The sequence below is a fragment of the Galeopterus variegatus genome, unplaced genomic scaffold (genome assembly GCF_000696425.1).
Source record: "Galeopterus variegatus unplaced genomic scaffold, G_variegatus-3.0.2 Scaffold315, whole genome shotgun sequence".
Classification (NCBI taxonomy): domain Eukaryota; kingdom Metazoa; phylum Chordata; class Mammalia; order Dermoptera; family Cynocephalidae; genus Galeopterus; species Galeopterus variegatus.
In genome coordinates, this window is record NW_007726426.1 from 367,106 (window position 1) to 394,117 (window position 27,012).

A 27,012-nucleotide genomic window follows, 5' to 3' on the forward strand; every position below is an offset into this window, starting at 1 on the left:
AAAAAAAAAAAAAAAAAAAAAAAAAAAAAAACAATAAGCAATATCCCATTCCAGGCGCCCCCTCTCTGCCTGCCGAAAGCATTTTAATGACAGTTTACTTTAGCGGTCTATCAGCACACTGCTGCCTCTGCCACCTGAATTTCAATTTCTTAATTTACAGCCCAGATAAAACAGAATGGAACAGGATCTGGGCTGCTCTCTACATTGGGTTGGCCTTATCAAGCGTGAAGTTTGGCGCATTGCAAACCTATTCAAGTGATTATCTGTTGAGGACCTCTCGAGCCATCTCCATCTCTGCAGCGGGCTGATAAGACAGCTGTTTCTCTAGCCGCTGTCTCCCCGGGCCTCAGTCTTCTTCTGGTACAAACTCCGCCTTTGTCACCGTGCCCCCGTGCCGTCACTTGCCCTGTGGGGCAAGGGTTTGATCTGAACACACGTGGGGGGACAAGTGTGAGGGTGTGTGACAGCAGAGGAGAGAGGAAAGAGGAGGGGGAAGGCAGGGAGAGCGAGGGGGGAGGAGGGAAAGAGTTAGAGACCAGAGGGAGGTGGGGGGCAGGGCGCCGTGCCGAGCGCAGTTGATGCTCTGATTGACTGGTCGCTCAGCCTGGCTTTATTATTTCAAATTAGACGTGCATCGCACACAAGTGGAAACATAAATCTTCAATATAAGAAAGAGCCTCCGAGCATCGGAAGCAGAAAAACCGTTTCTTCCCAGGTCCCCGTAAAGGGGCCGGCGAAAAGACTGATTTCTACCAGCTGAGACAGATGGTTTCCTTTAACTTCGGAAACTGCTATTTTTAATTACTTGTATTAATTTTGCATGAGATGTATCGGCGTCAGGAAGAAGCTTAGAGAAGGCTGTCGGCGTCTCTGAAAGAAACGGACACAACGTTCTGATTTGCCCTTTCTCACCTCCAGTTTTTCTTACTTCACCCTCGCCAGGTCGCCAAGATCCCCCTTTGCATGCCCAGGAAAGACGTGAGTTTATCCTCCTAAACGTTGCTACTTAGTAAAAGGGGAGGAAAATCTGAGACATTTGTGGGAGGGTTTACATAAATGATCGTCGATCCGAGGCTGCAAATATATTTTCCGGGACACTCTGGGGCACGTGCAATCGATCTTAGTCTGAATATCTGCAGGCAAATCATCTAAAGGAAAATGAACCTCATACAAATTTTGCCCAGAAAGAAAGTTTGGGGGTGGGGTGGAGGACGGGAGGAAGGAGAAAATCTAAGCTGGTCTCAAAGATTTACCGGGACACTAGTTACATTTATTTATTTTTTAACATTTAAAAAAGTCGCATGCCTTTAAGTGTAAACAGTAACCTCAGGACTTAGGGAGAATTCTCATTAAGTGTGCTGCTCCCTTACATTACAATCTTTCCCCTCAAACAGGAGTTTAAAGACAGAATGTAAAGAGAGAGTCAAGGATGCTTGTGATCCTGCTCACTGCCGCCCCTGGCACTGTTTCAAATGGAAAGTATTTGCAATATAAAGGGTTCTTTTGCAAAATAGTCTTGGAGGTCGCTCACCTTCGGATAAAAGACTTTGCCCCTTTGCCAGTGGGTGGAGGGAGCCGGGAGAATTGGGGGCGGGGGACGAGGGTGAGCGCGTAGGCGTTTTTGCTGAGATTCCCATTGGGAATTTCGAGCATTCAAAACTCTGGAGTAGGTTTACCAGACTTTTCGAAGACTACCTGGATTTGCATTTATTTTTGCATGAACACTTTAATGACAGGCAGGCTCATTCCGGCAAGGGAGTATATGAAAAAGAGGACAGTAGAAGGTACTCAGCGAGATCGGGGCTCCAACTCTACTGGTGGTTTGTCACGATGGCCGAATTCTAAAAAAAACCCAGCCTAATTCGAAATAAACGTGTTTCTGTGGAGGAGGACAGTCTCTTAAAGTCCGTGAATGAAACATTCCCAAGAAGTGCAGTTTCCGTGTTTCACAGTAACAGGCTTTGCAAACCTTTATTCGTGATCGCCTCGTCTCTGTCCATGGTGCTAATTCCTGCCTCATTCTCTTGTCCGGTTGCCACGGCCTCAGCTCACATTGGTGTTAGTGTTCTCCACAACTTTTTTTCTGTTTTCCAAACTGTGGAAGGAAAGTTGACATACTACTTTAAGAAGAATAAATTAAGAGTAATCAGCAACTTATATCTCTATTATGCTGGCATTAAACAATCACATTTCCAACATTATGAACCACAAATCCCCCAAACAGCCCAAAAAACACAGAACTGTATTTTTATTCATCTGAGAGGGTTTACTGTTTGGAATTGTCGCCGCAAACCAAACGTTGTAAACTCATTTACATAGCTTAACTGCTTTATTTTTTAAAAAGTTACATGTATTTTATAGCGCCCTTTACTATAACATGCTAAAATTACTCCCTCCTCGCCCCCAGGGGGACTAGTGTAAGGGCGTTATTTATCCTAAAAGACATTGTCCACAATAACTTTACGTACATGAATGACTTCTCTTTTATAAAGAAACCTCGGTAAAAAAAGTTAAATGCATTACTTTTTTGGCTTTGAGAACCAATTTTTTTTTCAACTTTGTGCACATCAAACTTTTTCTCCAAGCTCTCAGTGACTCCTTTGATTTCTCCCCTTTCTGTTGCAATTCAAAATAATGCCAAGGACTTTGAAGATATGTCAGAGCCATGACTTAATCATAACTCAGATATCTTTTAAATGCTTTTCTAATGTAAGTTCAGATGCTGTGGATAGTTGTTACCTAACTATGAAAAAAGAAGGGTTGATTACATTTTTGCTTAATCTGGAGTGAGATGTTTGCATCTTCATTAATTGCAAGATATTATATGTTAATGTTTCAGACTATGACACATGAATTTCAAAATGAAATCTATATCCAGATATTACATGTTTTAAGGTGGCTGTATTCAGTTTTCATTTTTAAGAGTTGGAAAGTACATGTTGCTTATGATACATATATCCATTTAAAAGTTTTTAGGCTTAAAACATCTGTTTTATTAGGAAATAAGCTTGTATTTTAAGATATTTTCAATTTCTTCAATGATTTAAATCCATTTAATCTACATAGAAAAGAGAATGTGTTGAGGACGACAACATTTTGAAAAATATTTGTTCCTCTGCCTGAACCAAAAAAGGGAATTTAGCATTTGAATAGATAAATTTACCATTTTGGGGGGGTTACTTCTTTACATAACACACATGCTAGATTTTCATCACTCCATGCCACTCCCAGCTTTCCATACCTCCCACCCCCATCCTTCTGGAAAACATACCGTTGTAATCTACAAATCTTTTTTTGTGGATGTAAACATGCACCAAAAATTTAAACAAAGTGTTAGTTTCCCCCAGTTAGAAGGCACTTATGTAATTATAATGGTAGCGATTTTCTTCAAAGTGCTGAGATTAGGTGAACACATGCAACTAATTCAATGTTAACTTAAGAGCATGGTAACAAGGAGAAAAAATTCACTTCATAGGTAAGTCTGACTAAATAAATAGTATTATACTTTTACCCAAGTTGTATTTATTTAAGAGTTATTTCTCTGTACTGATCTGGGTGTTAGGGGAGGGGTTGAAAGAGGATGACAACAAACCCATACATCTATTGTAGATGAGGTAGAGTCTGTCTTTCTCTTCCCCAGCCCCTTGACTCTCATTTCTTCAAATTGCTTTTTCTCTTTAACATGAGTTTCACCCAGGTCTAGAGAATAGTTTCAAGTTGAAAATAAGACCTCAAAGGCTGTTGTTCTATTAAAAATGGGGGCAGGTTAGGGCATGATAATTACAAATGCTAATTATAAAATAACATATAGATTCAGGCCTTCTTTCCCAGCTACCCGTTATTGTTGTGCAAAGTAATAGAATTTGGACATTGTTATTCGGGCTAAACGGGAGAGATAAACAGGTCTTCTGTTCTTTGTCATTAATCATTTATCAACACCCAAGGACACTTTCAAGGAACACTAATTTGCTTTGCTCCTCATTTCCAAGTCATTGTGCTCTGGGACAATTTGTCCCTTTCCCCTCCATGACGCCCCACCCTTCAGCAATCTCTAACTCTTACCTGCATCCTCAAAGATAGGGGCTAGTAGTAAACAAACAGGTAAAGGAATTCCTTTCAGAAAAGCATGTGCCTCTAGAGAAGACTTATTACATTGTGTGAGAAATGTAAATACTGTCTAGGATATTGGCCCTACATTTCAAGATTGAAAGAAGAAATTCTGTCTGGAAAAGAACATAGGTCAAGTGAGTACTGTCTCTACTTATATATGGAGACAATCCTGAGGACCTCACTTTCACTTACAGGGAGAAATAAGTATCATGAATAAAGTTGTACTTCAGCCTCCTGTATGTTATTTAAATATGGATTTGTAATAAAGGAGTCTTCATCTGTAAAGCAGAAGGGTTGATAACACTTAGTCTTCTGGTTACACTTTCTAAATCCTCAGAGAAAGGGCCCTGAGAAAGGTTCGGCTATCTTTACTGTCAGCAATACATATGTGGTCTAAGAACTGTACCACCAACAAATGCAGAGGAGTGGATTGTTCTAATTTTATATACAGCTGCTCTTTTTGAGAGTCATCATATACCTTAAAGTGAAGGACCTTAGCTTTCTACTCAGTACCTCATTTCCTGCACAGGATTGTGTATCCCACACTTTTCTATTCTAACGTGAAGTGAAAGCTAATTCAAACCGTGCAGCTTTATTTGAAAGTATTTCTGACTTCATTCTTATCCTAAAAGAATGCTTTAAAGAGAGAGAAATCTGCAATATGCATATGTTTAAGTACAGAAAGACATACGATTGCCTAATATCTAATACGGAATACTGAAAAAAAATCGAAAAAGGCATGCGGGCAAGTAATGGATGTACATTCATCCTTTTCACTCAGATCAAAGGGGGAGCTCTCAATGACTCACACATACCGGACAGAGAGTTTAATGTTAAAAAGAAAATGCCATAGATGCAGCAGGGATGGCAAGAGCAATGGATCTTTCCGAACCAGAAAGATTTAAGAGAAAAGGAGATCGTGCCATATCGAAAACTCTGATAGTACAGTTCCAACCCTCCCACGTTGCTCTCTCCCCATCTCTTTTTGCTTCTTGCATTTCCCTTCGCCGCCAGTGTTAAGTGTGTACCTCCCCGCACAACTTACCTTGAAACGGGACTCCATTGAGCTCTCGAGAGTGACAGAAGCTCGTAGCCAATCGTATCACGCGGCCTCGCCTGGGCGGCATCAATGGAAGCGTCTAAGCCAATCAGCATCCTGTGGCGATGAGCAAGTTACGTTGTGGCGCGACTCGGCGTATACTTCCGCGCGTGCAGCCCGGGATAGGAGCCTGGCAGAGCAGCTGCACACACGGCAGTGCGGAGGCAGAGAAGGGGTTGGTGATACGGTGCTATAAATCTGTGGTCCAGTCCACCTCCCTTTTAAGACGTCCTCCCCCCTTATTTCTGTTCTCACTTAGAGATGCAGCAGCTTACTCCTGTAGCGACCTACTAAAAAGCAACAAGGAGAAAGACATCGTCTTTTTGAAAAAACGTTCTTTCCTCTCTTTTCTTTGTTCCTTGGTTTGTTTTTCTTGCCCCTTTTTGTTTAGTGGAACGGCAATAGGAGGGTAGTCTCTCCGTCTTTTTAAAGTCTTTTTTTTTTTAAGTTTCCCCTCCCCTTTCATATGTATATATAATTTTTTCCCCGTCATTTCTTTTAGCATTGGACTTTGGGGTCGAAAGCTTTCTTTTTATTTGCTTCTTTTAAGCCGAGCACAGTTTAGGTTTCGTGCTGTCTTAAGAGAACTATCCAGCAGCTTCTTGCTCATCCTTATTGGGAGAACTGCACCGTTACTTTAAAAACACACATACACAAAAACCTTAAGGGAGAAAGGTAAGTTTCGGTTTGGTTTCTTTAATCATTAGTTGCAGCGATGCGCTAGCAAACCCAGAAAACCTGTAAGTGAGTGGAATACAGAATATGAAGTTAATTGCACATGCTTGTCTCATTTCAAAGCTACTGCTCTGCTTTTTAATTCTAGAGAGCTAGACTGAAAGACGGTGGACGCATGCTTACCGTACTGAATATTCGCAAATGTCAGTGGCAGAGACTTAAGTGGTAAATGTGGCCAGGGCAATTCAGGGGTGCAATGAGAGGCTAGATGTAGAGTGAGCTTCGGGATTGAGGTTGGAAGTTCATTTCGTGGGAAGAGAGGGATAACTTGAGTGTTCGGGGAATGCATGCCTCTACTTTCGCAAAGCAACCGAAGGATCGGAGGCTTTGGTATCATTAAGAGGAATCGGAAGCCTGGTCTTGCAGATTAGACCAGTGAAAACCCCAGGCTTAATTGTATTAACCGGATAGCATGTGCTGGGGAGATGGGATTGCCAGATGGAATTTAGATGCTGCACTAGGCAGCGAGTTGTAGTTAACTGAAAAAAGTACATGCCGCCTGAGGGCTGGGGCTGGGCTGGGGCTGGGGTGGTTAGAAGCTGTCAAAACTCATCATTGTATACGGGCTCTAATTCACGGACGCCAATTACCGTAACTCAGTTTTAAAAGAAGATAGCCAATTTGGGGCCGAATTCTTAAGCCTGTACCGGATATGAGATTCCCTTTGTTCAGAAAAGCGTAAATAAGATCCTTGGAGCTGTGTCTGTGAAGTGGCGGCTGCCTGGGAGCCTCGCTGTGCTGGGCGCTGGGAAGTGGATTCCAGGCACTGTCCTTGGTCCTACGCGGCTGACTTCGCCTTCGGGGCGAGGGGGAACCCCTCCGCAGCCACGAGGCTCCGCAGCGACCCAGGGAGCTAACTCCGCTATGGAGCCCTGATCCCCTGCTTACCGCCTCCCCCCTCCTCGAATAGCTATTGTTAAACTGATGCCGGGAGAAAGATGGTTGGGGATTGGAAGCTGAGCAGACAGGCACACGCTTCATTTTAACTTTTGCGATTTCTCAGGATTTAGGAGAAACCAGCTTGCTTTCTACTGCGAAAGAGTCCAGGGTAGATGTGGGAAAGCGGGAGGATGTTCGGAAGGTGGGGAGGGCGGGGATAGTGGTGGTGGTGGAATGAGGTGCTGGCTTTGCCTAAGAGAAGTTTAAATTATTGGCACGAGGGGGTGTGGATGAGTGTGTGCATGGGAGCGCCCGTGTGATGCTTGAGAGGCAGAGGATGGGGAAAAGGTACAAAGCCGGCCCGGCTTGTTAATTTCTCCTTGTTTTTCACCACACCCACCCTTTGGGTTAGAAAAAATAACGCATCGCGAGCCTCCTCCTGACTCGACTCTGCTCAGGGCGGTGGGGGCTAGGGATGGCAAGGTGGCAGTGCCCACCACGGGAGCTCCGCGGCGGACAGGACCTCGCGTGGCTATTGTTGCTTAATTTATGCCCAGCACGTTGCTACGTGCCCACCTATTTCACGTCTGTAAAGAATTAATACGAGAGCTATACAAATGTGGCAAATTGGAGGCTGGATATGCTGCCCGTTTTCCATTCTCAAGTACCAGTTAGCAAAACTAACGTCGAGACTGGGTATTTTTCTCTTGTAATTACCAGCTTGCAGGTTTGGCTTTATTGTGGCGAGGGTGTGAGAAATTGTCAACCATTTAGTATTCACTCTTCAGACTGATGGACGGAGATGGATGTTTCTGCACTCGCCAAACCCCCCAAATGCACTGATTCTCTCCCCTCCCCCGCTCATGTACAAACACTCTCGTTGGTTAAGATTCTAAACCCTCAGCCCTTCTCCATACCCCTATTTATCATGCCCATCCTCTGGATGGTGGGGGTGGGACGGAAATGAATATGCTTTATTTCCTAGGCCTACACTGTTACCTGCAACCTATAAAACGTAGGCTTAAAATGAAATAGACAAAAAGTACAGAGCAGATAATAGTAACCGAAGAAATTATTTTCCTAATTGAAGATCACTTCCTAAAGGTCAGGAAAAGGGTGCTTGTGTTTTGGGGAATGGAAGGATAGGAAATCTGTTTAGGCTCTCAAGACTTCTTTGTAAAATGGCTTCTTAAATGGGATATCTGAGAGATTTGTCAGAATTTGAACAAATAAGTCCGCAAAAAAAGAAATTGTTGAGTGTTTCAAAATCGCCTTTTATGGGATATTTTTTCTTTAATTTTAACTATCTTTCTTTGTTATTGCAGTCATTCGTCATTCCCTGAGTCTGTCTTACAGTAGGCTCTTCTTCCCCTTCTCTCTTTTAACCAAGTGCTTGGGCATCTCACTTTAGAGAGCTAACGTGTTCTGGAGTTCTCTAGGAAAACAAGGACTGTAGGCAGAAGTGGTTTGGAAGACTCAGGGAACTGTTGAGAGAGAGAGAGATCTCCCATAACTTCAAGAAGTCAACTTCAGGAAGTAGGTTGTAGGGCGTTCTAAGAGGATTAGGCTTGGGTTGGCAAATTAGGTAGGCCCATTTTCGCCTAACATTTGGAAACAGGCATTCATAGCAATCCCACGTGCCAGGGATGGGAATATTATAATTAACTGTTTAGAGAAAGGTCAAAGAGGCGCAGGCGCTTTGAGTGGTTTTCCCAGGAACCCATACAAAGTCAATTAAGGTCATTTAATTGCGAATCGGATTTGGGGTGACACAGAAATGCTGATATAGAATCAATTAGCTATTTCCGGTGTCCCCAGTCTGGATTCCCCAAATTGAGGGATGGCGTGTCTCCATTTCGACCGTGGTTGAGCTCCCTACTTTACTATGCTGATTTGACCTACCCCAAGAGGCCAAATTTGCCTCCCCCACCCCCCGCCCTGGATTAGAGGAGTCCTCTCCCCTTCCCTCCCCCGCCCCGCCCGTCGCGTGGGGGCGGGGAGCGCTGGGCGCCCTTAGCGGACCTTGCTGCATCAAATCCGCATCATGCCCTTGAAGCAGTAACCTCGGTCACGTTCTTGCGGCGACTCAGTCGCCCACTGCTCAGTTTCTTTTTCTTACCTCCTGCGATTTCAGGTAGGTTTGTCAGGTGATATTTTAGAATGTAGTTTTTTAGAGGGTAGGGTTAAAATGGAAGGCTTTGCCATGAAAAAACAAACAAACCCACCCCCAACACTACAGGTGCTCTGGTAATTAAGCGGTCGAGCAGGCGTAAAAACGTGTTTCAACCGCGTGTCTCCGGGGTTGGTTTGACTCCCAGTCGTGAGGCCGGGTCTGAGGACAGGCACAGGTTTTTCCGGGGAAAAGGGATTGAGCTGGGGTGAAGGGGCGAGCCGAGGCAAGGCAGCGATGGGACGCCCCCTCGGTGAAGAGTTGGCCTTTTCTGGGCTTGCGTGGGGGTGCGTTGGAAGGATGCGGCTAGCGGCAGGCGCTTGTATAGCCGAGTGCAGGATTTCCTACTTTGCGTTTGAAGCAGAGTATAGCACCCCGCACAGGTACTCGGGGCTTATTTAAACGTCAGATTCCATCTAGACGCAGGGAGGGGCAGCGGGGTTTAAACCTTTCGTTTTCCGTCGAGAGACAGGCCCCTTTGGCTGTGAAGAAGGGGGAAAAGCCTTTTAAGTCCGCTTGCAATATATATGCGTTACATATGTACATATTTGCATGTGTATATGTATATATTTGATACACATATATCAAAGTAACCCCCGCGCTAGTCGCTCTGACTCCTAGTTAGAGCCCGGAGTCTCGGGGTTTGCAAACTTGCACCTGGAATCGACCGCCTCTGGTCGTGCGACGCTCTCCGCGCTGCCCAGGGAAATCTGGTCGGGGAGTCTGTTGGGAATCCGAAGCCCGGAGGGACAGAGCCGAGCGGCCGCAGCCCGGAGTCTCCCCGCAGGCAGCGACTCGCGAGACGGCCGGGCAAGGCACGCGCCGGCAGCGGCCGAGGCGCAGCGAACTCGCCGCCGGCCCCGCCTCCTGGCGCTCTTCCAAGCAAGCCCCTCCTCCCCGCCTCGCTACAAACGGCGGGACCGCGGCGCCCGGGCGTCACTGAGGCAGCAGCCGGCGGGGTGTGGAGGGCGGTCGCCGGCGCGGCGAGGGTGGGGCGGGGGTTCTGCAGGGTTCCAGTCCGCCTTCCCGCCGCCCCCGCCTCTCCGTGGAGCCCGCCCGGAGCGACTCCTCCGCGGTTGTGCTGACGGTCGGCGGCACGAGCCGTAGTAGCTGCTGCTCCGAGTCATAGCAGGCAAGTGAGGGGGCCGTGGGGGTGGGGGTGGGGAAGGCGGTCGCGCCGCGCCTTGCCCCTGGTCCTTTTTGGACGACGAGGTGAAGGGCTGTGCGCGCCCCCGCGGAGCTTTGCTGGGTTTGGCCTCGGCTCGGCGGGAGCCCTCGTCCGGGCTCAGGACGGGAATGCCGGTGGGGGCGGCGGAGGTTGTGCCCGCAAAGTTCCTAGAGCTCGGCTCCGTGCGGCGGGAGTGGAGGGAATTGGGCGCCTCGGGAGGTGGCACCGCTCCTCCGGCGGGCACAAGCTGGTTGGGGGCGGCGGGAGCGGAGCGGGGCCAGTCGCGCCCGGCAGCGTGCACGGGCGTGGACGTGCCCGGGTACGGCAGCGTGTAGCGCGAGAAGGAAACTGCGCCAAGACGCAGGTGAGTGTGTTGGAGGGAAAGTGGGGGTAAGGGGCTTTTCTAGAAAAAGGGCAGGATTCTTGTGGTGGGCTGGCAACCTTGCTTTCTGGGAGGATGTGTGTACTGGGTTCTCCTGCCGAGCACACCGAGGTGTTGTCGGGTGTGTGCACACTTGGTACGGCGCCTCCTTGCGCGCGGTCCTTGGAGCTTCCGCGGCGTCTGGAGACTTGCAGCGGCCGCGCTGTGTGCGGAGGTGGCATGGGGCGTGTGCTCCCGGGACAGGAGCAATATTGCTTCTCCTCGTGTGTGTTAGGTGAGGCCTGGCGCAGCCGCGCAAGGTCCCAGCTCGCGGTCGCATCCCGGGTTTGCGCGCGAGCAGTGCGTTGCGCGGGAAGCGCGGACGCTCTGCCGGACGAGGGATTTGGTTCGTTTGCCGTGGTTGCAGAAGCTGGTCCTCCCGCTCGGCCGGGGGGCCGCCCGGTTGCGGTCCCGGTGCGCGGACGTGTGTGCGTGCACGGGTGGGATTGGTGGAGCCCGGCGGACTAGCTTCGGTCACCAGCAGGTGTTCCTCCAGTGGCCGTGACAGTGATCGTCAGTCTTTTCCACAGCTTTTCCTTAAAAGCCTACTTGTTATCCTTGAGGGTCGGGGCGCAAAACCATGCCTTTAGATGTGAGCTACGATCATGGAGTTGGAGCTGTCTAGATGGTCATTTAAAATTGTGTGCGTATTAAAGACCGTATTATGATAAAAATTTTCATCTCTTGTCTGTTTTCTGAAAACGTGGGAAAAGGAGGATTCGCTACCGGTTATCTACTTTCCTTTATTCCCTCTCCCAAAGAACGGTGTTTAGCAGTACCAAAATGCGATTCTCCGGAAAAGACAAAAGAGCTTTTTAAAACTTAATTTTCTGGTGGTGCTACCTTTAGTAATTCTGTCTTCATAAAAATGTAGCTCAGCCTTAAAACTTACGACAAATAAGGCCATTTAAAACCACTCACATGCCAGTGGGTGTACTTTCCCCCTTCCCCTTAAGTAAAATCTGTTTGAAAGTGTTTAGGTGACCTTGAAGGCAATTTTCTCAAGAATCGTTTCTCCAGAGTCGTTTGAATTTTCTCTTTGTGCTAAGGTCAGTCTTTCTTGCGGAAGCTGACCTCTAGTCTCCATTTTGGTGAGCGGATGGAAAAGCTCTCGTGAATTTGCTTTCTCATCTGGACCTTTGGGTATAGAAATGGTGGCTCTTTTGCTGGACGGTCTGGATTACTGCATTTTTCCAGGCTCATTTTTAAGGGAGGTTTGTAGGCATGTTAATTTAACACAGCTCAGGTTGGGGGAGTTAGGTAACTTAAGGGAAGTTTTCTTGGAAATGGGAGATAGAGAATGGGGAAGAAGAAAACATCTGTAAGATAATGGCTGGAGCGGGGTAGGAAAAATTAGATTATGAAGAAACATATTACATCCAATTTTATGTGATTCTTCTTTTTTCCTTTCTTGAGAGTATTTTTGTATGATTAAAACTGTCCCCTTGTTGCCTATTTGGGTAACTTTGTGCTGCCACCTTTCGGAGAATGAGGGGGTTTTTTTCCTTCAAAGACAGAACCTTAGGCATTTAAGCCTCTCCCCCCTTGTCTTTAGGTGTTTGCTCCACTGTGTAGTGTTATTTCCTAGGAATCGTCAGTCAGCAGTTTTTACCTGTCACTCTTTCCCCATGGTTCAGGAGAATTTTAGTTTTAAGATGTGTTCTTTGCATAGAACAAGTACCCAATGCTGGTCAGTGTCTGCCAACCCACCTGTTATTTACTATGGAACCTTGTTTTTCTAGGCCCATCTAAGATGTGTGAGTTGTTAGAGTTCGTTTTTGGGGTTTGTTTTTTGTTTGGTTGGTTCTGGTTAATGCTTCTTCACCAGAGCAACAAGGTACCTCTTTTCCAGTTTCTGCGGTTTTAGTCAAGACCCAGTTCCTAGTAGTTTAAGGAAGAACAGTGCTACAAGTGGCATTTTTGCTACCCCACTCCTTGAACCAGCCTTTTGGTTCTTTGTACATGGACCCACGTTCCTGGCTGAATCGTCGTAACTACGTCAGCAATTCTAGCCTTTGGTGCTTTTCTTAACGGTTATAATTTTTTTTTAAAGTAATATTTTTTTTCCTCCCCAATCTTATTCTTTTTCTCTTCTAGAAGCAAGTCCCAAGTTCTCTTTAAGGACCCAACAAAGCCATCCAGGATACCCTGACTTCTAAGCTGGGATCAACCTTTTTCCTTTTTTTTTGCTGAAACATTTTTTTTTTTTTTAAACTTGTGACGTTTTCAGGCGTTAGCATGGAACAAGAAAACCACAGTGGCAAATTACCCTTCATGTTCTTTTTTCCCCGAAGGACTGGATACTCCGAAATAGCTTCTTATGAAGACTGACTTTACCATTTGCTTTTTTGATCACTTGCCTGCATGATAGGCTCAGTTCTATTGCTCTTATAGGAAGTCTTATTAAATTTACTGCATCGTGACATTCTTATTGCCACTTTTATCACCTGTAACATTTATTTGGTAGTAAGAGAGGCTAGAGATCTGTGCTACTTAGCCTAGTCAGGTTCTTTTTTTGGTGGTATTGTGGGGGTGTTGTATAGGTGGGATGGTATTGGATGGTGTGCCACCCTGTGGAAAAACCTGCCCACAGCAGTTCACCCCAGCTCTTTTTGTTTTTTTGGATATTCAACTGGACAGGCCAAAAATCACAGTAAGCTACCACATTTGAGTGTCTTTTTATTTTTGTTTTTATTAATAACTTGGCTAGAGGCAGGGCCACTTTATGGGCTTATGACCTATGCAGTCATACTTCCTCCATCTTGAAATTGTTAAAATTTCTTTTGAACAAGGGTACCCTGCATTTTCATTTTGCACTGAGACCCGCAGATTATGTAGCTTATCCTGGTTAGACACTTTTCCACTTGTTAATGTTTAGCTGCCAGTATAGCTGCTTTGTAGGTATACAACCGTTTGAAGGCTTTATGCGCTGATGATGCCGTACCCAACCCTCGAATTAACTCTACGGAGAACATGAAATGCACAGAATGTTCACTTGCTTTGGGCAGTTTCAGTTTACAAATGTGGAAGTCTTTGCTGGTTTTGATTACTCACAGAACTCCACATATTGTAGTTTAATGTCAAATTCGCTGTTTCATATGTTTCTAATTTGGGAAGAATATTTATTGTGTATTTTTTTGGTTCAAGATCTAAACAGTTTATAGCGCTAGTGGATTATTCTTTCTGGATTTCAAATAATATAAATCTGCTGAGCAGAAACAAGACACTTAAGCTTGAAAGACAATATTTGCTTTAAGGCATTTGTGTATTAAAAGATAAATGTTTTATTATGGTTTATGTAGTAACTTTCGGAATCTGAACTAAAAGTAGAAATTAGTGTAGTAAAATGTTAGGTTTTATGGAATATTTAGGAAATTTTTCACTAATGAGAAATTAACAGATTTGGTTTTTAGCTTTTGTGATATGCATCATAACTTTCATTTTAGTAAGGTCACTAGGAGAATTTATTTCAAGGTAAGATGTTCTGTATTTCTAGCATTGTTTCCCATTGTGTATATATATATATATATATATATATATATATGGTGACCCTTGTGTGAGCAACACTGTGCTAGGTGCATTCTCATAGGAATCTTTCCCTTTAATACCAATGCTAAGTTTCTGGAGATTGATCTTCATAAAAATATCTATTTTTGGAAAGGGTATTATTTTCTCAGAACTATGGGTTAGGCTTTCAATGCATCAATTTTATTTATGCTGTTAACTGCCTCTTTCCCTTTTTAATGTTGCAGAATAGTTTTATGTGATGACAACACAGATAGAGGTTTTCCTTGTAAGAAATCTTCATGCAGAGAAGGATCGGGGCTTTGGGAAGGAGTAGACTAGGTAAAATAACCAGGAAGATCATAAGAACAGGTGGAATGGGGTTAAAACCAAACCAGTTGTATGTTGTCTTATTAACTGCAAGTTAACTGGGATTTTTTTTTTTTAAACTTCCATTTTCTTCGTATATGTTTATATTACTGATTTCCATTATGTCATAGGTGGAATGGGGTTAAAACCAAACCAGTTGTATGTTGTCTTATTAACTGCAAGTTAACTGGGATTTTTTTTTTTAAACTTCCATTTTCTTCGTATATGTTTATATTACTGATTTCCATTATGTCAGCTTCTGACTGAAAATGAATATAGCAAATAAGGTTTGATAGGCAATGTCCCTTTTCCACTTTTAAAAACTCCTTATTTTAAAAAGCTTGGCAGTTTTTCTCAATAGACTTGTTTATTGTAAGTAAAATTTATTAACAGTAAGATGATAGTTTTTTTTAAAAGATCGAAAGTTTTGCTTTAGCACTAGTTATGTTTTGAACTCCTAGGTTGGGGTACCTACGTATTTCTCCCTTGTTTAGATGCTCTTTAACTTGTGATGGGGTTACATCCTGATAAACCCATTGTAAGTTGAAGATATTGTAAGTCAGAAATGCGTGGAATACACCTAACCTTCTGAACATCATAGCTTGGTTTAACCTACCTTGAACGTGCTCAGAACACTTACATTAATGGCTGACTGGGAGCTGTAGCTCGCTGCCACTGCCTAGCATTGCCAGCCCAGGAAAAGATCAAAATTCAAAGTATGGTTTTTACCAGATACATATTTCTTTCTCACCATTGTAAAGTCAAAAAATTATAAGTTGATCCATTGTTAAGATGGATCATCTGTAGTGTTAGATTAATATCAGTTTTTTTTTCCCTTGACTTCGAAGAGTTTGTGTCATAAAAAGGAAATTTATATTCTAAATGACTAGCTTTTTCTTTTCCTCCAGAATTTTGTTGTTGTGGGCTCTTTGTTACTGTAGTTTATTTCAGCAACTTTAAAGACTATATTAATGGGATATTATAAAAATCCTTGTTTTCATAAATAGCAAATTGATAAACCACTCCTCCAGGATGGGTTTTTATTTTATTTCATTTTGCTTTTTGTTAGCAGCGGCCATAATCCACTTAAAGCTTGAGTAGACACTTTCTTGACTAATTTTATCTCTTTATGAGAATAGGAGGTGATAGATGCTTTGGAGTTCTTAGTTTTCCTGTACTTCCTTATTATGGAGTCATCATAATATTGAAACTTCTTGTTAATGTTGAAGAGTTGAGTCTTAGCATCTGAGGAAAGTGGTAGGCCTTCTCTCCCTAGAGAAGTATCCACAGAAATTTCCATACAGTTTTTACCTCCTTGCCCTCTGGAGTAGAGAGTATTAAAATGAGATTCTATTTGGGAAATAAGACTTTGGCAATCAGATTTCTCCTCTGACGTTGGTGAGAGCAGAGCAAAGACATCCAGGTAGGTTCTTGTCCACTGTTGAGTTAGTGTTTGTGGAGGGATGACTCTAAGCTTGCCTGTCTCCTCATAGTTTGTTTTAAAATCCATTCTGTTTTTGTAAACAAATGTTCTGTATGTAAAGTCTTCTTGTGAGCACAGTGCTGCCAGTTTAGCCGCTGACTCGTCTTGCCTCAGTAGGTTTTGTCACTTAGATTGAAATTCTTAATTTAGCAGAGCCAGGTGGAAAATATTAGGCTGCAAGTCTGAAGTTTCCAGCGTCTGGTTTTGGCTCAATTGCCTATGTCCTTGGTTTCTTAACCTTTTTTTGTGTAAAAAATGTCACCCTCCCCATCTCAAGGACCGAGTGAAGATGAGCATATTGAAATACACGATTTTTGGCAGTGAAATGACAATGCTTACTGAATTGGAAAGGTGGTAATAGTTGGTCCCCCTAGACTAGTTTTATATATTTGGCCTTCAGTGTGTTTATATGAACCGTTTTTAGTGGTTCTTTATGACACACCATCATATGTATATTTCTGTCATGAGGGGAAAAAAAAAAATCCAAAGCCGCAGGGAGGTTTTGGGAGAGTTGTGACTTCAGGCATTTCAGTATGGAAATAGTTGTAAATATATCTATGATGATGGAACTCGGAAAGAAAGTTTAAAATGCATTTTCCTTGAAAACATAAACAATGCTAAAAGATTACATGTGAGGTTATGAGAATTTAGCTAGCTAGTATTCCAGGAATATAAATTTCTTAACTAAAATTTTCCCTGTTTTTTCAGTTAGAAATCAAAGTTTTAAGTTTCAGTATTTGTATTAAAATAATCAGTTTATATTTTCTTGATTTGAATTTTGTTTAATTTTCTTAACAAGAATCTATTCCTGTACATCACAAAATGGAGTTTACACAGAAATACAGTTTTTTTCCTGCTTGTTTCAATACTTTTTCACCACCCCAAGTGAAAAGTCATTGATGGATGCCCTGTCAAGTAAGTTATTGGAAATTGCTCACTTGTTTTGTTTTTAAAGGACGTTTAACACTTTTTTATTCTTTAGGCATTATTTGTTTATATCAGAAGTACAAGAGATATTTGTCAAAGCAAATAAATCACAGTATATTTGAAAATAAATCCAGTGAATTGGGCAAGGTAGGGAAAATGTTCCTGTAGCTCATCAAGCTTGATCTTGAATTGCCTCTGAGCTGCTTTTCAAAGTGAGATTTTTCTATTTCACTGATGCTGCTTCTTTACTGGAGGTGCCTCTGGTGACATGGGGCGGTCACCCACCTTTGTTGCAGAGCTATCCAGATTGTGTTAAATGTACAACTTTTATTATAGAGTGAACTCGTTTTTGTAACCTATTCCCAGGTAAGGCCTATCTCTTTGAGTTTATTCAACCACATTTTCTCTCCGTCAGTGCTACTTACTGATTGCTGGCGTATTTTGTTTAAACCCTTGGGATCCTTTCCGGCCTATGACTGTGAATGACTCATGGACTTTTCCCAAATACCATGTCATCAGTGCTTTTGACTTCCATCCCTTCCTTTCTTCATTATCTCTGCAAGGAACTTGAACTACCCACAGCCTTCCTCTCCTCTTTGTGATGCCTCTGTACTTGCCCTCTGTCCCTTGTTTATGCATCTAGCCCTGTACTAGTTCTACTTCTAGCCTGGTAATTCTGGGTCAGATGCAACCTACTCACTTGTTCCTTTATTATCTTATCCTGCTTGTACTTTTGCATTGGCTCTCATGCATTTTGTTACATTTTACTCACTGAAGAATATCTCCTGTGACCAAGCCAATCAGTGATATTAGAGGGAGAAGTGGGTATCGATGGGTAAATCGTTTTTGCTCAAAGGGTGGCCCCCGGGCTGCATATGGCCTGTAGCTGTTTTATTTGGCCTAAACTGTATTTTAAAAAGTTATGAATTGTTGATTGAAGACTGGGGAGTAATCATATAAAGATCTAGAGCTGTATTTCTTGCATGTTGAAAAATTGAAAGGACGGAGCAACACTGAGCCCACTTTTATGAACTGTCCCTTCAGGTGAAGCGTGGTTTGTTTCACTTTGGAATAAGTCACTGCCTGGCCTTTGTGAATATTTGAGTTTGTGACACTTATGCTGTACTGCTTAAAGCCATGGAAATTAAAAAGTCTACTCAAATATAAGACATAGGCAGTAATTCTAAAGATTTTATGTTCTTTCGATTTTCTTTGTATTTGCAAATAATGTTTGAATCACTTGAGATTGCTCCTTAGAAATTTAGATCTTGTAGTCTCCTTCACTTCAGTCAGAGAAGTCTCATTTTAGGCCTCTTCTTCCTTAATCCCTGGGTGCAAAACAATTTCTTCTTTTACAAGATGTGCTTCCATCAGCTCATCTTACCCTTTCCCTCTTTCCTTGTGGGATTTTAGACCTGTCCCCATTGGGAGTAGGGATTTCTCCCTGCCAGTGCCTGCTTCTATTTGTTTAGATGCTTTGGGGTCAACACAGATGCATTGGTGCTGGGAAAACTAATAGGATGTTATGAGCTGTTTAAAAGAGGGCCGTGGCCCACCTGCTAACCTCATTGCTGTAGGTGTCAGCTTATAAAAGACATTCTCCTCTCAGATTGCTGTTTAAAAAAAAAAAAAAAAAAAGGCTGACCAGGTGTGAGGTTTATGTTTGTCTTGTTTCTCTCCCTACCCACCTTATTTATTTTTTTTCTGTTCTTTCGCCTTTTCTCCCTGTCTCTAGAAGCAGCAGGGCAGCTTTAGCAAAACTCCCTCCCACGTGTGCAGTAGAACAAGCTGATGTGCCAGCAGAAGTGGAAAGAGGCTCCACATGTCATGTTTGGACCAATGCTGTAATTTTATTTTACAATAAAGAAGGTGGATATTATTAATTTACTGTTGAGCATAGTAGCACGAATTGAACAGCAGAGAGCAACTTTGGTGTGTGTTAAATACAGTGAGATAAATACAGATGAATGCTAAGTAAGTAGATAATGTCAGTGTAGAGCCTTCCTTTTGGTGACTTTAAGCACTTCCATGTCTAGTTAACTTTTTGTTCAGCCTGGCAAACAGATATGAAGATCTATTTTATCAACCCAGCATTAATGTAGCTTCTGAGGATGGAACAATGCCCATAAAGCCCTGCTCTCCTGGCAGCCACTTGAGCTAGGCCAGTTGTAATGATGAATCAGAATGTGTCCCTGTATTGAACATCTTAGCAAAACCCTTCAGAATAATAGGAACTTAATTCTGGCAGTTTTAAAAATTGGCACAGTCTTACAGCCCAGCCAAAGGGTTTTTTTTTTTTTTTTTAATATTTGGGGTGTAAGAGTGTATAATAACTTTAAGGAATGAATTTTGAATTAATTGTGTATACATACATATATATATATATATATATATATATATATATATATTTAAATTACTGTAGATATATTCTGGATTTATTTTTAAGAGGCATTCTTGGTACCAAGCATCTTCTGTGATTACATGATTCTTTTAGATGAATATGTTGCTTGTTTTTGCTGCTCCTTGCAGCATCTGGTTGAGGGGACTCCAGGGTGTCATAGTTATTGGGTGGAGGTGGGAATTGAGTATCAGTAAAAACAAGCACGTTTTATCTTACTGAAGGTTGGGAAATCATTCTCAAGGAGCTTGTACTGTGTGATTAGAATGACTTTGAATATGTGCGCTGGTGATTAAGTTGGAGTTCAGACCCTTTCCAAACTCATCCTTTTTTTTTAGTTTCATTAAAGGGTTAAAGGATCTTTAAAAACATCATTTTTTGGTGTAGGGATTATGCTCAGAAGTCAGGAAAGTTGTGTAATACTTATTATTTCATCACACATTACCAAGTGATTACTTAGCAAAGTCGGGAGAAGTCCTTGTCCTCATATTCCTTGGTATGTCTGCTTAAGGAGATGAGGCAGAAAATAGATTTAAAAATCCGCACCCCCGTCCCGTTTAATAGTAGAAACTGAGTGCTTGAGGAGTTGAGAGAGGGACATATCTCTGTAGTCTGGGGATCAGGCTGGGTTGCTGCATATTGCTCTGGGGATAGGAGTGTGGCTTTTCTTGGTCAGCTTTGTCTGTACATTTATTTGCTTTGTTTTTGTGTCTCCTTTTGTCCCCCTTCTTCCCATGTCGTTTTTGTTCCTTTTGTGATTCTCTTTTGTGGTATGAATGACTATTTCCTGGTTTGCCAGGAGCCCAGTCGCAGGTGAAAATTATAAGACATAACAATTACAGTTCCTTGAAGTTGATAAGACAAGCAAACAGAAAAGACATTGTTGGGAGGGAGGTTTCGGTAATTGGCCACAGTAATCAACCACATAGTATTTTGACAAAATAAAATAAAATAAAAATTAAAAAAAAAATTATCCATGCAAAATCTACCAAGTTTTAAGTTGTGGCTAGAGAGGGACGCCGCTGTGACTGTCTTAATTCTGTGTGTGTGTGTGTGTGTGTTGTGTGTGTGTGTGTGTGTGTGTGTGTGTGTGTGCGTGACAAAACTACGTGAAACCCCTCAAAGATTTATTCTCTCAGCATCATGTGCCAGCCACCTTCTCTGGGCATAACATTTATTTTTCAAAACACCTAGGAAAAGGTCATACTGATTATAATGTTAAAATCTTTGGCTTCTTCCCCCTTAGGAGTATAATTGCAGGAGCAAGAAGCAATGCACAGATCAGGAGCTGGGGCGCATTTAAGAGCATGGGTCTATGGTCTGTGCTCTTCTCTCCTTGAGCCTTCTTATGCAGAGGACCATGTCCTCCAGGGACATGTGTTCTCAGGGCTGCTGACTGTTGCTTTCTCATGCCTGTTCTTGGTGTTCTCATGTCTGCCTGTTGGTTTTCTCTTTTAATGACATTTACATTACTTTTTTTTCCCATTACTTCTCTGAAAGGTGATTAAACAGCTTATGTGCTGCTTTGTCTTCTTGGTTTGGTGGAGAGGTTTCTTCCCTCAGTTGGAACTGGCTGTTTGAAGAATAATTTGTATTTTTGCTTCTTGGACTTCCCCCCTCCCTTCAAGAATTTGGCTGATCTAGAAACATTGTTTTTTGGACGGTAAGTTTGATTTCAGAGTGAATAACAGTTTGTAATTTAGACAGAATGAAGAGATCTCTTTTGCTTTTTCTTTTCTACAACTTGTAACTTCTAAATTACTCCCTCTTAAGGATACAATTAGAGTAAGAAATTTTGTGTTGGATGGTCAAGTTGGCCATGTATTGGGATGGGACAGCAAGGAGAAGCCTGTTCTTAATTGCTGACTGGCTTGACTATCAAGGAAGAAACCTCTCCACCAAACCAAGAAGACAAAGCAGCATATAAGCTGTTTAATCACCTTTCAGAGAAGTAATGGGGAAAAAAAAGTAATGTAAATGCCATTAAAAGAGAAAACCAACCGGAAGACAGAAAAATACAGCAATCAGCAATCGAAGGTGGTGAACCATCCAAAATGATGTAACCAAGAGATGGAGCATTTCCTCGAGTAATGGCGATAACACCCAATGTTTCTGTCCTTACGGAACCTTACCACAGCTCCCTGAGATAATCATTTTATAGGTGAGGAAAATGAAGCTTAGAGGTCAAGTCGTTTTTCCAAGGTGACAACTGACTGCATGGGGAAGTAGGACTTGGGTCAGCTTCCTAGTTCTGTACCTTTCCTCATGGATTCCAGAATGGTTTTCTTTCTACCTTTGGTAGTTCTTCTGGCTATAGTTTAAGGTGGATGAAGACAGAGAGGTAGATTCAAGTGGCAGGTCAACTTTAATGTTTGGAGAAGTCTTGCTTGTATTATGGTTGCTTTGTGATTAAAAAAAAAAAAAGTATGACCGCAGCAAGCAACTATATCTCATCTCCAGATCTAATTGTTTGGTTGCTCAGTGGTGGGGCTGTTGTACCAGGCAGGTAGGTGGTGGTGGTTTTTAAAGCTTCACACTGGTCCCTATAGCACTCCCAGCAGAATACCCACAACTTGTTCCACAGGGCTAAGATTCTGACCTTGGATTATTTTAGGTCTGTGACTAGGTGACTTCTGGAAGCGATTCCATATCAAGCTGTGTCTTCCTGATGCCAGCTGGCAGTCTTGACTTGCAGGATTACTTTTTAGAATCATATGAATTATGGATTGGTTATTTTCTATAAGCAAGGGAACAAAGACAATGTCTTCAGACTTATTTTAAGATGCTGTTAAAATCAAGAAACAAGATTGAAATGCCATACGTTGTATTCCTGATAAAAGTGACCCTGGCTCATTGTAGTAAAGAATCTGTAAGGGCTATTCTTTAAACTTGTTAGATTTTTGAAACAAATGTGTTCTAAACCTGGTGAGTTTTTAGAAGTACCACTGCTTTTGTTCTGAGAGAAAAAAATCTCAATTCATGTGTTCAGTAGGATGTAGGGTATGCAAATTTGAATCAACAAAATATCCACTCAGTAAAGATTGTTCTTGATTCACCTTTATCCAGTAAGTTGTCAGGTTCAACGTTCTGACGTTTAAGTTTCTCCAACTTTACTGTCAGAAAAATTTTGGGGGGGTGGCTAGGAAAGAATACAGTTTTAAGATAATCTTTTTGTTCTTTTCAAGAAAAGGGACATCTGCTCTGTTCATTACTTAATCGCTTACAACTAGTTTAAGTATGAGTGTAGTAGAAGTTCAGGAAATATTTGTTAAAATCACTTGAGCTTAAAGTTTGGTATAGAGAAAAAGAGATAATATAGTACTTGAGACACTTAGAATAAATTGGGAAAGTTTTATTTGTGTCTGTAGGTAAACCATGAATGATAGGTGATCTTATTAGCATTTCAATCACTGCAAGGAAATTTTAGCAAAATATATTGCTTTTAGCTAATACTGCATTTCTTCTTATCTTAAATGTACAATTTTTACATCATTTTTCAATGTCCACTTGGTGTAGTGATTTCATGTCTCCTAAAGCTGTGAGGTTAGTGGTGCATCTTTCAATCCACAATGTCTTAGAATTGAGGAGCTGAACTAGCTGCATGTTAACATGTTTTTGATTTATTATATCTGCATATATTTTACTCCTAGAGTATAAATATTATCTTCATGTTGTATGAAGCTGGTATAAACCTAAGACAATAAGGTCATTAAATTGTTTCTACATATTTCAAGCCGGTGCCTCTGGTATAAAAGTTGACCCAACTGGCTATGTACAAAGAGAAGAACGTAGCAGTCAGATGGGATCCTGCCACGGGTGCTGCATACTGTTTTGCTATAATTTAGGAGATCACAAGATGAAGCAGAAGTTAAGAGAGCTGTTGAGAATTTAAAGCCGAATAGTGTTTTATGTCATTCCATTTTATAGGACATTGCAATCTTAAGCTTTGGCCTTAATGAATATGCACCACTTCTTTAATTTCTCTTTGTGTTTTTTTAATTTGACCTAGACTGCCAAAGATTTTATTGAGTAAAATGTTTATATAGTTCCCCAGTTCCCTAAGGAATTCAGAAACACAAAGAGATTCAGGGACTAGCTGTTAAACTTTGGGTGTCCTATTTTTTTTTCCTTCAGTTTCCTTAAGGAATTTAATAGAAATTTATTCATAAGGAAATTTTCATTAAGGCTAGCATTTCTCTCTGTTTTGTATTCCCTGTTATTATTTGTTGGTTGTTATTGTCTCAAAGAAATGAGGCAAATTTAGTGACAGTTTAATTCAATAGCCCATGTTGAAAATGTTCACTATGCCTTTTTGGCAAAATCTAAAGTTTTTATTAGTAGCTTTAAAACTTTAAACTTCTCTCTAAACATCTATCATCATAGTATTTAAAATTTTATGATTTTATTGTGTCTGGCCTCCCGACCTTAACAGTATTTCGCTGTCTTTTCAATTTGTCCATTTATTCACTTTTTTGACTGTTGATTCCACCTTTTTGGCCATGCAGTAGTTTAAACACAATTATTTTGCCACTTTATATGTGAATATTTCTTGGTTTGCTGTGCAAATGTTCATTTGTTTAGTAAGTATTTGTATTCATACTAGATGCTACACACTGTCTTAGGTATTGAGGATATAGTAGTGAACCAATATAGTCCCTGCTAACATGGGACTTACAGTGTATTGGAGGAGACACAGGTTAAAGTTGTACAAATTATTATTTATAATTGTGATTTGTGCTGTGCTGGAAAAGAGCCTTTGGGCTCCTACCCTAGTGTGGGGAGTGATTAGGGAAGTTCATTTGTTAACCTTATCTTCCCTTCCAGCTACCTTCCTACACAAAAACAGATTTTTTTAGTTTTTAATTTTGTAGGCAATAGAGTATTGGAATAGACAAGGATCCTAAAATTAACCTCCATTCTCCTTGATGGTGAACTGGGAGTCCTAGAGCTGACCTGTGCCCACCTAGCTTGTACCCTACCATAAACCTGGCTTTTTTTCCCCCAACAGCCGAAAAACACATTTTAATATTCTTTTAAAGACAGCATAAGTAGACAGCTTTTACTCTAAAAACTACAACGAATGCCAAGTGTAGCAGTGATATTGACTACATCCTTCATTCACTTCATAAATGGCTTTGAAAATGTACTGTCTGTACCTGATTTTGAAATAAAATTTATTAGTACTTTTTTTTTTTGATAACACTTTTCCAGTATATTGATTGAGGCAGTAAGAACTTAAAAGGAATATCTGTTAGACATTTTTGCTTGGCTTAAAGTTCTCTACCAATTCATCCAATGTTGTATTTTGTCATTGATTATTTGGTTAGTTTATGAATAACCTTTTGCAGAACCCCTTTCTTTGCTAGATCTTGGGAGTCTCTACCCCATTTCTTTATAATACTGTGCTCCTTCCAGTATTCACTTAAATTTAAACTAAGATAAAATACTATATTAACTTGGCATTGTCTTTAAAACATTTGTTGGGATGGGAGAGGCTTTAGGCAGTTTTCTTTGTAGAAACCTTGGAAGACATTGGTTAAGAGTGTTTGAAAAATACTTTTTCTTAAAATGACATGAATGGCTTTTGTGCAGTCCCTTAGTCCTAAAGGACTATGAATGTTTGTAAAAGATTGATAGAGTCTGGGAAGCAATTGGAAAAGACAAGGAAGAGAAAAAGAGGTTAAGGAAAAGGAAGAGGAAAGTAAATTCCCCATCTGTCTAGTTTTCTAGCTATACATCGAACTAAATAGTACAGTGAGTGTATGACATGATATTTTAAAATAGTATTTTTCTGGCCTGCTTTATATTAGATCACTATACTTAAAATATACTCTTAGTTTCCTAAGTTTCCACTCTGGTGACTAAAACGGGGTTTTTTTTTTGTTTGTGTTTTTATAGTACATAGACTTCTGAAAGGCAAACAAATCTTTGAATCCCTTTTAGTTTATACCATCTTTAATGGTTTGACTTAACATGTTATAGCATTTTTTTCTAGTTGGATCTTATTTTATCACAGTTTTTAGATCTCAGCCCCTTTTTCCTTCGACGTAGAAAGAAGTCATTGGTAATATACACAGTATCCTTCACTGTTGATGGAATTTGGAGAGAAATAAAACAATTTTAGTCAGGAGAGGAGAATTCTAATATTACTTCTAGCATTACATTGACAGCACAGGTGAGAGTTAAGGAGCTGGAGGGGGAAGGCGGTGCTGGGGTAACAATTTTCCATTGCCTTGGGTATCTGGTCTGTTCTTAATGACTCTTTAAATTGGTTTGAATTTTTAGGACACTCCTTAAATGTTGTTTTAAACTACATCGAATGTTCCTTGATGTCAGTGATTCTGTCTTACAGCTTTGTTCCCTGAACATAATAGGTACTATTTCTTGAATAAAATAGGTCCTATTTCTTTAAAGATTAAAATTATAAAATTACATATGCTGAAGGTAAATATTACATGTAAGTTTATTTTTTTTAAATGGTATATTCAGCCTTGGTATTCTGGTTACTATGAAGTTGCCATGTATAACATACATATTTGACCAAGTGGAGTTAATAAAAAGTGTTTATTTATACTGAGCATTTCTATGTCTTTATGGACATCATTCGTTACTACATGATAGTAATTAAGTGCTGGATACTAGATGAAAATATTTTAAGATGATTTTTGTATTAACAGTGCTGTTTCTCTCCATCCATCTCTGTGAATAATTAAGACTTTATCTATTTGCAGTCTCCTAGCTGGTGAGTTTAACATTTTACTTGGATCATACAGGAAAAGATCCAATGTGATGCTTCTGTAACCAGTTTGAGTAGGCTGAAACTATGCCTTTCACATGTATTTATGACCTGTTTATACAGCTTCAAAGCAAGCTATATTAAAAAAATATTGGCTGCTTCAGGGTTGGACTGAAGTGGCTGTGTTTGCCAGGAATAAGGAAGCAGGCTCCAGGGATGACCGCTGGGCCAATCATTTAAGAGCTGTGTGAAACACCTCTGGCTGTCAAAAGAATGGCTGCTTTCTGCTCAGCACTGAGTCTGTGTGGAAGCAGATAGAGAAGTGGAGGTCTAAGGTAGATGCTCTAATCAAGGACGGCTAACCTTAAGAAGGGTTATTGGGCTGGGTTCTGTGTGTGTGTGCACTGCACACTCACACACAATCCAGGGTATAGTAGCAGTTCCATCTGGTATGTTGTAGGCCTGCCACGACATAAAAACTGTTTGTTCTAAAGCAACTCATTTTAAAGCTGCAGTATGTTAAATGGGCAGCCCCTCATTGAAGGCCTTGAGTATGTTGGCAGTTTATCAGCAGCAGGGTTGTGATCCTGTCACTTCTTGTTAATGAAGGCTTTTATTTAGCTTAACAAATCATATCTCCTGTTAACATCCACTCTCTTAAATGGTAAACTTGAAAGGGATATTTGTAACTTTTTATTAATTAGTAGCCATCAGGATGCTTTGGTCATTGCTTGTTATAGACATTTTAGCCATATTTCTGCTAAGATGTGGTTTGTCTTAAACTTGGAACACCCCCAAATAATCCTTTATTTTATCATTTTTGAAGTGTTTTTTTATTTTTCCTATCAGGTAGTCATTTCCTCCAGTCTCAATCTCACTTCCATTTTCAAATTCCTAGCAGGGGTTTTATCAGAGCATTTGCTTTCCCAGGGCAGCAGTTTGACTTTCCCAGCATTTGTTTGTTCCTGGGCAGCCCAAGAGAATAAGCAACTGTATTCATATTTAATGTGTGT

General features: G+C 41.2%; 1 protein-coding gene across 3 annotated transcripts in view; it reads left to right on the top strand.

Moving 5' to 3' along the window:
* Positions 1-5,341: 5,341 nt before the first annotated feature.
* ELAVL2 (ELAV like neuron-specific RNA binding protein 2) overlaps positions 5,342-27,012 on the top strand; it is a 130,465-nt gene continuing 108,794 nt past the window's right edge. For all 3 annotated transcript variants that reach the window (XM_008567381.1, XM_008567383.1, XM_008567384.1), the window contains exon 1: positions 5,342-5,884. The gene's annotated coding sequence lies outside the window, so the exon portion shown is untranslated. The remainder of the gene's footprint in view (positions 5,885-27,012) is intronic.